Source organism: Pinus tabuliformis, chromosome 8 (genome assembly GCF_031772625.1).
Source record: "Pinus tabuliformis cultivar Carrire ecotype Pingquan chromosome 8, CPIR1, whole genome shotgun sequence".
NCBI classification, from domain to species: domain Eukaryota; kingdom Viridiplantae; phylum Streptophyta; class Pinopsida; order Pinales; family Pinaceae; genus Pinus; species Pinus tabuliformis.
The window spans coordinates 842,555,384-842,569,490 of NC_142294.1; the positions used below are offsets into that span (position 1 = coordinate 842,555,384).

A 14,107-nucleotide genomic window follows, 5' to 3' on the forward strand; every position below is an offset into this window, starting at 1 on the left:
TCACATATTTATACTTATTTTTAAAATTTTGAAGTCCCTCGAATTAAGAAATATGACCACAACGCGGAGCGCGGCAATTCAGATAACTGAGAAAAGAATGGCCACTATTTTGGCTACGGAACTTCGCACTTCGTCGGTAGTCATTGGGAAAGCGTATGCCCACCATGCCCACAGAAACATTCAAAAGACAGAAAGTAAAACAAGCTTTAGCGAGGACAGAAGAGCCTCCACGGAAGTTAAACACGAGACCAACTGTATGTAGACTTTACCTGGATCCCACAAAGAATCTTATGCGGATAAACAACCAACAACATCAATAAGCACTGCGTCGTCATGAAATTCAAGATGCCAGCTGTAATACGTGGTGAAAAACTCACCATAGACGCAAAGAGAAAGAGTGATAGGAAATACGGTATTTTTGAGCCAAAGCCGAATGTGCCAGAGATGTCTTCCCACGCCACACAGGCAGTGCTCGGAGCGGCCAAAAACAGGAAGAATGTGGGATGATGATATTTGGGCACAGTTGGATTGGTGGGCAATCTCTGATATAACGTCACAAACAGCACTGTATGGTGGGCAAACCCTACGGCAAAAAGGAAATTAGTGGGCTCCTTCCATCATCCCGCTTACAAAATTTCCAACAATAGATAGATTTGTTGAGGGATTGGAGACCCCTCTCCCTCCAGAAAACCACTGGCCATATATTTTGATCTCTAATACAATCACAGGTGCAGCAAAAGCGCAACACAGCAGAGGATTCATAGTTTTGGCTATGGTATGAGGGAGGCCCAACAACAAAAGTATGGATGATATCCAGGGTGTGAAAAGGTGGTTCACTTGAACTCCATCCAAAAATTCTTGCTTCACAACCTCCGTGCAGAAAAAGCATTTGAGTGCATGTTGGAGACCGTGTTCTTGCTTCACAACCTCCGTGCAGAAAAAGCATTTGAGTGCATGTTGGAGACCGTGTGTGGGTATAAGGTGTTGATATTGGCATTAGATGCATATAATATTTTTTGAATGCACTTGACGTGCATGATATGATGGCTGGGGCGGATGGCTTTCGCACCCTCAGCCATGTTCGATTTTTGTTGAGGCGTTTATCGTTGAGGCCCCCACACTATGGTGATATTTGTAACGGCTATGCCGTAAAAATCTGCTCACGCTTCGGCCATATGTAAAAAATCAGCTGGCTTCGGCCATATATGTTGTATGATGATCTTTCAGCAGGGATGAAAAATTCCCTCACTGAAAAAAATATAATATTTTTTGAATGTCTGAAGCATAGGTTTCTTCAAATCATCATTTTTGAGGAATGTTTGACTTTGTGCTCAAAAATTGTAATGCCACACAATGCCTAAGTGTTTTTTAAGTATTTAAATATTATGTCTATTTATAGTATTATTGGTGATTAGTACATATATAATGTAGAAAATATTCAATAAAAAACATGTAATATAATATTTAATCTGGTAAATTATTGGTGAATATCATCAATTTTATCATAAGTAAAAAAGGGCAAAATTTAACCAAATGGGGAAATATTTTTTAAGAAAATGTTAAAAAAAAAATCCAATTACTAAAATTTCCCCTTTACAAAATTTCTTCCACATAACTTCACTTGTAGTCTCAATATCCACCTTGGAGGTCATGCATTTTCTCACATCTTAATTGATATAGTCCTCATTTATGACTTAACATCTAAGTTCTCCCAAAAAATATATTGCACACTAGGGCCCAAACCTAGCCTTAATAGCTTCATAATATCATCAATATTCCCACTTGGATAGCAACAATATGCTAAAGAGGCCATGTGTAGTGGATCAAGGTGTTATTTGTGAAACTTGATTTTTATAGCCATCCTTTATGGTATAAGTCTTAGCTTTCCTCCTTCAAAGATGTCTATGACCCAAATAATTACGTACTTAGTATAAAACCCCCTAATGACACTCATATCCCTAGTGAAAGGAAGGCATAACCTTGAGAGGTATTATATGGTGGTTTGAGGTGCTCCTCATAGCCATGTAATATAAAAAGCATACTTTATGGTCAAATTAATATGTTTCCTCCCACAACCATGTCAAGGGCCTCAAGCCTCATAACTAATGCTCAAAATATGTTAATAATGCAAGTGTCCCTACTTGTAATATAAGGATGTCATTAAGAAGTCAAATGTGTTGGTCCAGGGACATTGATACTTAGTAGTAACCTCTACATCCTAAGGCCAAAGTTTCATTCCATTACCATGTTAAGTACCATTGTACACAAACTTAATTCTTAAATCCTCTAATGGCAATGCTATCCCCATGATGAAGGGTATGCATTGGAAAAACAACTTTAGTCATAAAAGTGTGCACACACCCTTGAAAGTGTGTGAAACTTTTCAAAAGCACTTATGCATTATTGAAGTGTGTGTTTGTTCTCAATAACATTCACATGATTTTAGGAACACGCACATTTTTAAATACTTGTACATGATCTTAAATATCTATACTGGAAAACATGCATGTTAGTTTGGGGAGCATTGAGGGTATATGACTAGGAGCATGTGTGTATTTCTAATAATGCACATGCATTCTTCTATGAGAATGTTCTTACACACCGAATTACCATTTTCTCAATCATCAACTTCATGTGTGTTCTCAACAACCTTCTCTAAAGCAAAAGGAAAAGAAATAACTAGAGTTCAAGATGGTTAAAAACAAGTGTAGAAAATCTCATCATAATGGGTCATCTCGTCCAAATTCATTACAAGAGAGTTAGACCATGTCAAGCATCAATAAATTTGAAACATTTCAGAACCTAAATGGCTCAACAAATACCAAAAATGCGAAGAAGGAAGATGTTGAATACCAACATTGGATCTCGATTTTGGTTAACCACCTCAAATTGAGAATGGTTTAGACATAGCCCTTGAGGATCAAATGGTTAATGAAAAAAAAGAAAGTAAAAACATAAGAGGAAGAAGAAGATGATGAAGTGGAGTTATAGGCAAACAAAAAGGGAAAGAAAGGGATAAGAAAGACAAATGATGTAAAGAAGAGGAAAATGAAGCAAAGCTAAAAGTGTAGTTTCACTTTGAGTAAATTAAATCCTTCACTTTTGTGGAAGTACAATAGAATACTCCAAATCCCTTCCAGAATTTACTAAAAAATTATATTGTTTATGAAACAAAAGTAAACGTTCTATTGAGACATTAGAAAATTCTTATCTTTCCATTTATTAAAAGAGGAGTTAGAGAAAACATTCAATAATTATGCTTATTTTGCATATTTAATATTTTTTTGTTATAATATATTCATGTGCTTAGGAAATTAACATAAGAAAATTCTATAGTAAAATATTTATCCTAGATAGACACAATTTTTGTAAATCAAGCTTTATAAAGGAAATCTTGAATGATTTATGTTAAATCTTAGAAAAAAATTATAATTAATCACACAAAATTATTTTGTATCTAATTTATATTTATTGAAAAAGTTCTACATATATTGTTGTTACAATATTTTATATGAATAAAATTTTCAATTTTAATTTATATATTATATTTTAAATGTTAAAATATTTATTGATCTAATCTCAATGATTAGGTCCATAACCATGTTTTTAATTTTGATTTAATTGATGATGATGGTGGTTAACGTCCACTGAGACCAAATTGGTCTATCGGACCTACAATTTTCTTAATTTTTACTTGTCTGGCTCCTCGTCTTTCTTGGCGAGATTGGTGTTGTAGCTTTCTTTTTTTTCTCTACGGTCTTCCAACTTCCTTTATCTTGCATCTCCTTCATCTCTTCTGGTTCTTGGAACATTGGTGTCTTAGCTTCGCGATCTATTGTGTTCGTTCTTTTGAAGATAGTCGGAGAAGAAGTTTGGTCTGGGAGATCTGCTTTGCTGTTAAATGAAGATTTATTTTCTGAGTTATTCGAATCCTTATAACTGTTGATTTGCTGGGGCGGGATTTCTCCTTGTTTGTCTTGAGAGTTGTTTATTTCTTCCCTGCTTTCTTGTGACTCAGAGTTTTCTCTAGAATATTCTTCTTTGATGACAGTGTAGTGTTCTTTTTGTGCTCCTTCCCACCATGTAGATCTGTGGTGGTTTTTTCTAGCAAAATTTTTCTTAGAGGCTTTTGGGCAATTTTTGGCTAGATGCCCTGTCTCAAAGCAGGATCGACATCTGAAGAGGACACTTTCATAATCAAGTTTCTGGTTCCACACATAGTCTTTACTTGTTAGGTTTATTTCAGCTGGGAATCCGGCGCTGAAGTCCATTTCCACACAGATGCGTGCATAGGTGGTTCTGGCATATTCCTCTGTTTCTGGGCACCTGCAGTAAAATTTCCCAATTGCATTTCCGATGGCTTTTAGTGAGGAGAGATTCCAGAGATGCAAGGGTAGGCTTGGCAATCTCACCCAAACTGGTGCTGAGGTTATCACTGCTGTAGAGGGATCGAATGATGGGTCCCATGGCTTCATGAATAGGCCTGATTTTTCCCAAAACCAAGGGTCGGAATCTAGAATACATTGTCTGCTTTCAGGATTTTCAAAATCTACTATAAAGAAACCCCTAGCACAAGGGTAGATATTAATTTCATCAGAAATGATAGGCTTCCATACCTCTGAAATCCAATTGTGGAGTGCTATCAACCGCGGCCAAAAACCATTGAACCGGCAAATTAGGGCACTTTCGGAAAACTTCAAAGCTTCATCGAGTGAGGCCTGGACTACTTGGATAGTGGGAGCTGGGGCTTCACTCACGATATGGGCAGGAGATTGCCCTCCAGAGGGGGGTGAGCCACCAGTGATTTTTGCGAAGCTTGGAGCCATATTTTACTTGATGGTATAACCCAGCCTTAGAGAAGATAAGGTTAGATCTAGATCTGGCCGCAGAAAATTAGATTGAGCAGCCTAGATCTAGATCTAACCGTAAAAAATTAGATCGAAATGCATAAGACCTGGAGAAAGACGCGGAGATCTGATTTAATAAGACGCGGAGATCTGCTTTAATAAGAGCCGCAGCCGAACTGTTGGTATTAGTAATGCCTGGAGCCGCAGCCGGAGACCTGAAGCCGCAGAAGAGACGCGGAGATAATACCGCAGACGGGAGATCGCTTAATACCGCAGACGGGAGATCTGTAATACCGCAGACGGGAGATCGCTTAATACCGCAGACGGGAGATCGCTTAATAATTATAAATAATTATTAAGTAGATCATAATAATTTAACATTAATGTTATAGAAATAAATTTCCACGATTAAGAATCTTTTCCCATATTTTTCTTTTATTATTTTTTCATTCATCACTAATAAATATAAAAATAAATAAATATATATATATATATATATTAATTTTTTTATTATTTAATAATAATAATAATTTAAAATAAATAATAATTAATTGAATTCATATATATTGCAATTTTTTTTTGTTTTTTATTAAATATACTGATTACAATAATTGTATATTTCAATTTCGAAGTTTTGGCTTAGTGCTCATTAAGTATATTGAATCTGCAAATATATATATATATATATATATAATCCTTTGGCCAATATTTCTTTTGTATTTATGTACAACTTCTTAGGAAGCAAATCACTTGTTTGGAAGCATTAGCCAACTTTATCGTGCTAACTTTAACCTAGGCCGGGGCAGGTTTGCAGCTTGCTGCGATAGTGACTGGCAGGGATTGACCCGTGTACTGCCGTACCGTGAGTTCAAAGAAGTCACACCAACATGTTGGATAGATGCCATACAAATAAAAGTATTTCCAAATGAAAACAAAAAGTTAGGCGTGATATCCTTCTTGTATTCAAACCACATATTATTATCGTTGTACTGGATTTTCAATTTAACACGACTCTGAATTTTAAAGCGAACGATTCACGGACCCTGTTGCAATATTTTACAACTACAATAGTTAGTTATATATATATATATATATATATTATTTTATAATAAATATATATTATTTTATAATAAGTATGGAAGGAATTACATGTTTCTTTTATTTTCAAATACACTAATGAATTGTTTTTGGTCATAAGAAATTTTTGTTTTCAATTGCTTTATATATTAATATAGTTTTATAAATTAAATGGGTTATAAATGTGATACCAATAAATGGTTTTGATCATAAGAATTTTCTTTTTTTTAATTGTTTTATATACTAATATAGTTATATAAATTAAATGGTTGATAAATGTGGATAGTCATCAAAAACTTATATGATATTTAACTTATAGTCCATTTAATAATTTGTAACTTCCAACAGAGCCTCACAACATAAGCTTTAAAATAGAAAATTAATTTGAAACCTTGATCTCATCCATTACATTTTTTTTTTTAAATAAGAATTTTCAAAACTTAAATATATATAGTTGATCCTAAACTTTTTTTTGCTTTCGATCTATATTATCAATTTTAAAATATTTTTTTGTTATTAATATATTTTTGAATACACATCCTCTTGTAAATAAATTTATATTTGATATTGGAAAATTTTTAAAACGGATATTTATCTTATTCAAGAATTTTGATGAATTTTGGTAGTCCCTCATGTACAAATAGTAAAATGTTAAGTAATATTTTTGTGAAAATATTGAAATTTCTAAATATTATATTGAATTTCCATATTAAAAATTGAATGAGTGAGATATCATTCTCATTACCAAATAATTCTTTTTACTTTCAATGATATATAAAATAAAAAGTTTAATAATTTTATTTAAATTAGGTATTGAGATATTTTATTATAATTAAAATTAAAATATTTTTTTCCTTTCTACTTTATTTAAATATTATATTAAATTATATTTATTTTAATTTAATTTCTTTTCAATTTATTTATTTTTTATTTGTAATTAATATAAATTTATGTTATTTAATATGAATATTAAAATAATTTAAAGTTAAAATTTTATTTTTTAATATGAATATTGAAATATTTTATTTATAATTAAGATGAAATATTTTTTATATATTTATTTTAAAATTTACTATAATATCAATTATGCTTCATATGAATAATATTTTTATTAATGTTATAAATTTTATTTAAAAAATGAGCACATCTCGTTCATGTTAAAATCAAAATCGTATTTGAGGATGCTCGAGTTGGTGTTATTTATAACCCCAAAGGAGAAATAGTGATGAAATTTGCATGGGGACTATGCCGGGAAACAAATAATCAAGCTGAAGCTTTATTTCTATGGATAAAAGGAATAATGAAATCATTGTTTTTTGGGACTCCATGATAAAATTTCAAAATTTCCATATTTCTAAAAGTTAGCCACGGAATATAGAGCCTCCATTATTTTCAAAGTTATGGTTGTTGATAAAAAAAATTTGATGTTGTCACTTTCTATCATGTTAAAGTAGACAACAATTCATTAGCCGATGCGTAGGTGAATAAGGGAGTGGGGCCCTTGTCTGGGATGATGGTGATACATTGATAATACCTATCCCATGAAAATTTTATTGTTGATAATATAAAAACTAAGGCTCATTAAAATTCAGATCAGGCGAACTCCTAAGGTGGTGAGAACAATAATGAAAATCCCAAATCCGAGACCGTCGATGGGACATGTGAATTAGACCTCACGCGAAACTCCAAGCATGGAAGAACCATCCAGGTGGGAAGGCATACGAAGGAACGTCATGCTGTGTGACAGTTGGAAGGTAACGATAATAGACATTAAATTGAGGCGAAGGCATAAACAAGTCAAAGAGTCTACACCTTGAATAGGAACGAGTACAACTGTAACGCAAAATGTGATGAAGGACTCTAAGCAAGGATACAGAGGAATGTTGGAGTAGAGGTTAGTTGGAAGCCTTAACTATAAAGTGATGGAGGAGAGGGGGCATGAGGATAGCCTCTGGCATTATATAGCATGAGTTTTGACTCATAATTATGCCTGTTGTGCTTAAGATTAAGCTCCTGGTGACATGGATAATACGAGTCAAGTTAGTAGCGTTAACCAAGGCCGGTCTCATATGTTGTCAATGGTGGAGGAAATTATGGCCACAATGTCCAAGATTGGAGAGCTGATTACGTGGAGGTCAGGTCGCATTTTGTCTTGCTCACTCAATAGGTGGGTGATTCAAGGAAAGAGTTTGAGTGCTCCCAGCTCACGATAGAAACTCTGGCAAGGAAAGTGGACAATTTGCACCTCGAGGTTGATAGTATTTAGGTCACGGTGGAGAATGCAATTGTGGGTGTATTGAAGGATGTGTTTGGCCTCTTCGATCCCACTCCTACAAGTTTCTCTAATGGAAGTCCTCCCGGATGTTCTCAAACACATCTAGTGGAAGACCCTTTGTTGCACCAGCTGGACACGACGGTGATGGAGTATGCACCTAGCGACCATGAAGGATTGGAAGTGAGTAGCCCGATAGATTAAAATTTCCTGAATGAAATGTATTTTTGCTAAGCTTTGTGGTGTCTTTTGGAGGATATATAGAATAAATGTTGTAAGGTATTTTGTATGTAAAAGGCCAAGTGGATATAAATTCTACAAGGATATATACTGGCCCTCAGCTAAAAATGAATATAGTTTGATTGTAGAGGTTCTAGATTGTATTACAGCTTAACTAATGTAAACTACCCCTTCCATTAAAAAAATCAAAATCATATTAAATTGTTGAATACACGTATGAAAAAATATTTCAAACATGACTGCAATGTTGTTCTTCCTTCCAGCCTTATTTTTTTTCTGCAAACTCTATTTAATTTATCAGCTATGCCTCTCTATTATTTCCATTTAGGTATTATCAAACATAGTTTATTTGGTTTTGATGGTGTATTTAAGTTAGGACGGTTGTTCCCATCGTCGGTTGTTGCACTCTGAGAGAAACATTACAAACCTGATATTTCATTGTAAAATGAATGCCCATTTGTTACTTTAAATTATATATTGACTGCTCCTACAACTACCTGACGCCAACCGAGCTAATTCGTTATGATCGGGAGAACTGTGAGAAGCCTATTTGTTTAAATCAAATCTATCAATTTTTCTTGCAATGATACTATACAAATAATAAACTTGGGTCGTTTTCATCACTATTTTAGAAATCACATATCAGAGGTGAACCCTCAACACAAAACACTTGTGGAATACATTCCAGTTATCTTAATTTATACATCAAGCTAGCATTTCATTGACTCCCATTATTTTTTACCTAAATGTGATGACTATTAACTTCTTATTAACTGTGATCGACACTCTAGAATGTACTAGCATCGTTGCGAATATTTCTAACACCTCCCGTTAATCACTACCTAAAAGTTAATTTGCATGTGGGTTTAAGTCTCAACTAGGCTTACAACATGACTCAAATATTTCATTTTGACTTTCTTTGCTATAGTATATTGACGAAACTTTTTCTTGAGCTTGTTGCTCCAAACTTTTGTCTTCATCTTCTTACTTCAGATCCTTTTGGTTGCATTGTCATGGTCATCATCTAGATCTTCAACAATAGGTTCTCGTATTAACTTTTTACACCCTGCCTCATGAACTACTGATAGCGCTTCAATTGTAGGATCATGTGGAGTAGACTTTGGCTCATGATCATCAATATCATTCCATTGTTTGTCAGATATTTATTCTAACTCAAAAATACTGTCGGACCTAAAAAAATTTCCAAATGGACTCATGAAAAAGTGATCATCAAATTCAAAGGGTCATTATCAAAGAAGTCTAAAAAGATAGACACATCGCATGTGCAGCACTTTACCTCCGCCACAAAGAAATGTAGGCTTACAACAACAACAAAAAGCCACAAACCAAGAAATATTAGGGAAGGCGTGATAAAAATGATATCTAAATACACGACTACTCTTCGTGAGGAAAGGAAGCCAACAATGATCTCTTCATGCACACCAACCCACTTTAAAAAATTCTCACAGTTCCTCACAGCTCGAACAACTATTCTAATAACCAATCAAATAGATCCTCTATTACCCAACAACCTCATGACAACACAACAATGCAAGGCTTCACAAACTTCAAAGCCTATTCTTGTCGCTTCTCCTCAAATCCAATATGTGTTGCTTCATAAGGCTGCTCCTCCACGCTTCTTCCTAGATTGGAACGTAGCACCCAACACTCATGGCTCAAAACGACACTCTTTCACACTCTTGAATATGCTGTTATAAAGTGCCTCGCAATGGTTCAATAAAAATGTTACCACACTCCACACACATAGGTATTAACCAGCCATCCACACTGTTCACTCTTCAAATGCCTCAACTTAACTCGAGATTGAACAAATCTAAGATCGAATAACTCTCAAACATTAGCCCTCATTACCTCACACCTCTCATGGCTCATGACTCGTGCTTCTTGCATTCACTGCTCACTACAATAGGTGCACCTCAGTTTGGGACTATCTAGCACCGAACAATTCTCTCCAATCAATGTCAACAGTAGGGAAGACTCCACGTTGACAGCATCTCCACACAGTGGCAAGCAACTTCCAAGGGCCACACAATCATGATTATTCACGAGACATGTCAGGGATGCAAGAAACACCAACTCCCTCAACTTAGCCAAATTGAACCTCTTCAATTACTCCACCTTTGCAAAATCTTGAGGTCTTCTACGATTCTTTCAGCATTAAAGCCACAAAATTCCCAAACCTCCACAAAACAAGTGATGAAAAACACTGATATGCAATGGCCCCAACATCAAAATGCTCAAATATTTTCAACAAGGCACTTTTCATGTCATCGTTTGGCAAGTACTTGATCCGCCACAAATGAGACCACAAACTTATCCCTATCTAATTATAATCCTTTAGCAATGAGTTATTGTTGCAACCTATATCGGCAACAATAAATGTAGCATTGCATTATCCACATATTAAATAAAAATTCACACAACCACACCTTCCCTTAAAGCATAAAGCTTCAATTCATTCACCTCTTCAATTCATCTAGTGTCCTCTACTAGAAATATGGAACGATCCTCCTTATGGGACTCCATGGGCAACTCAACACATAGACCCACGAACCACACAATGCTCCTTTACAGATGTTACAAGTCGACGAACCACACATGTTTTCTTACACAAGCACACACATGCAAATGATAATAATCATCCTTCAGTGTTGAATCTCCATGATCAGGATTTCATTATCATAGGAGAACACTCACATGCAGATCTGCAACAACAACCACACATGCATCGATTGTTCAAAAGGAAGAGGAGCTTAAAACACAAATTAATGCACAAAACACATGAGTTTTTACTCTTTTATTGATCACGCAAAACTTGATTATTACAATGAACCCGAGGAAGGGTATTTAACCTTTTCCAACTAGCAACTTGCCTAAAATAACTTGACATGCAACCACACACTAAATTTGATTATGACTTAACTTGACTTGACTCAACGCTCAATTAACTAACTCTCTAAATTTAGCCAACTCCTCATGTAGGAGTAATAAACTTATTTTAACACTCCCCCTTAATTACGACCATTAAACTAAGACTGAATCATTACAACTCAGACATGTCTACGGTATAATTCTCAGTTAGTCTTACAACACCCAAGTTTCTTCTATGAAACTCAAACACATATTTTGCTAATGACTTAGTAATATATCAGCCAATTGATCACTAGATTTACAAGGCTTTAAGTGAACTTCTCCATTGCTCACAAGTTCTCTAATAAAGTGATATCTAGTATAAAAATGCTTGCTCTTTTGATGAAACACACTATTTAGGGATAATGCAATCGTTGAGGTGTTGTCACAATATATTGTTGTTGATCCTTGTCGTTTCTACTTGAGTCCATCAAATACTCTTCTTAACTGTATTTCCTGACATGTTACTGATGTTGTTGCTACATATTCTGCTTCTCCTGACAAAAGTGTCAAAATGGGTGCTTCTTAGATGCCCATGCTATCACACTCGAACCAAGATGGAACACATAACCAAAATTGTTGTTCCTGTCATCCAAGCTGCCTGCAAAATCATTGTCTATGTACCCAATCAAATCCTTCTTCTCTATAATTGCATACATTATGCCACAATATCATGTTCCTACTATGTATCTCAGAATGATTCTTCTTGCACTCTAATGTGTGTCTTTTGGAATCTCCATAAATATGGAAATCAAACTTACATAATATCCGGTCTTATAGTTGTGAGATGCATGAAGCTACCAACCAATCTTTTGAATAAAGTTGGATTGACATATGATCTTTCATCAACCTTGCTTAACGTTGTACCCATTGCAACTGGTGTAGGGACATGTTTGTAATTTTCCATCCTGAATAATTTCAGCAAATCTCTAGCATATTTATTTTGAAAAATAAAAAATCCTTTTTCACATTGCTCAACTTCTATGCTAATAAAATATTTCATGAGACCAAGATCTTCCATCTGAAATTCTTTCATCATGGCTGCTTTAAATTCATCTAACTCAAAATCACATGTATAAATCATGTCATCAACATATAAGAAAACAATCAAAATATGTCCATGCTCATTTACCTTTGTGTACAAGGTATGCTCAATGTTGCTTCTGCAAAATCCATTCTTGATCATGTAGTTGTCAATTCCATTATACCAAGCTTTTGGCACTTGCTTGAGTCCATAAAGCGCTTTTTCAACCTATAAACTTTATCTTCTTTACCTTCAACTTCATATCGTGGAGGTTGTTGCACATAAATTTCTTCTTCTAAAATTCCATTCAAGAATTCTGATTTCACATCCATTTGATAATACTTTTCATTGGTTTTGAGCTGTTATGGCTAGAACTGCTCTTACATTATCTAATCTCACTATCAGAGCAAACGTTTCTCTAAAGTCTATTCTCGGTTGTTGTGAGAACCCTTTTTCTACATGTCTTGCTTTAAATCTAAAAATTTCACCTTTCTCATTCATCTTTGTCTTATATACCCATTTCACACTAATGATATTTTTGTCCTTTGGCAAATCAACCAAATCCCATGTACCATTCTTTTCAATAGCTTCAATTTATTCATCCATGGCTTACACCCAACTTTCATCTTTGATTGCTTCTTCAAACGAAGAAGGCTGGAATGACAACAATGCAAAATTTGAACTAACATCCAAATCATTATAAATATCTTTCAGACTTCTCATCTTTCTCTTACCATTGCTTGATTCATCACCTGATTGATTGCTGGAAGAATCTTGATGATAGGGTTATAAGGTTATACAATTTATAAGCTTTTGATTACTCACTATAACCAATAAATATGCATTTTTCACTTTTATAATCCAATTTTCCTCTTAGCTGTTTAGGCACATGTGCATAAGCTACACATCCAAATACTCTGAGATGAGATACATTGTAAGACATACATGACCATGCTTGTTCTAGTACTTTGTTCATCAAACTCTTTGTAGGAGATTTGTTGATCACATAAATAACACATGCAACTGCTTTTGCCTAATACTTATTTGACAAGTTTCTTCCTTTCAACATGCTCCTTGTTATTTTCATAATTGTCTTGTTCTTTCTCTTTGCTACACCATTTTGCTGCGATGTGTACCTGGTTGTAAATTGTCTTCTTATTCCATGTTGTTTGCAGTAATCATGGAATGCCTTGGAATCATGTTCTCCACCACAATCTAACCTCAATACCTTGATATGTCAATCACTTTGGTTCTCTGATAAGGCTTTGAATTCCTTGAACTTTGCAAAAGTTTCAGACTTTTTCTTCAAGAAGTAAACCCAAGTCTTTTTGCTATAGTCGTCAATGAAAGTGAGGAAGTAACAACTTCCACCTATCAACTATGTCCTCATAGGTCCACACAAGTATGTATGCACTATATCAAGAGGTTTCTTAGCTCTATATGAAACTCCCTTTGGAAAAATTTCATTATGTTTCTTCCCCAAGATGAAACACTCACAAGTACTAGCAGGTTCTTTGATGGGAGGTAATCCTCTGACCAACTATTTTTGTTGCAACAATCTTAAACTAGAAAAATGAAAGTGTCCAAAACAAAAGTGCCATAACCAATAATCATTAGAACATGCAACTATAGAAGAATTGACCTGATCACTGTAATTCATAGATAGAGGAAAGAGTTTGTTCCTCGTCATTTGCACCTTTGCTATCAGCTATTTGC

The 14,107-nt window shown here is 34.6% G+C and overlaps 1 pseudogene; it reads right to left on the reverse strand.

The window, feature by feature from the left end:
- Window positions 1-236: 236 nt before the first annotated feature.
- The window catches only part of LOC149238203 (S-type anion channel SLAH2-like), a 70,765-nt pseudogene continuing 56,894 nt past the window's right edge, over window positions 237-14,107 (reverse strand).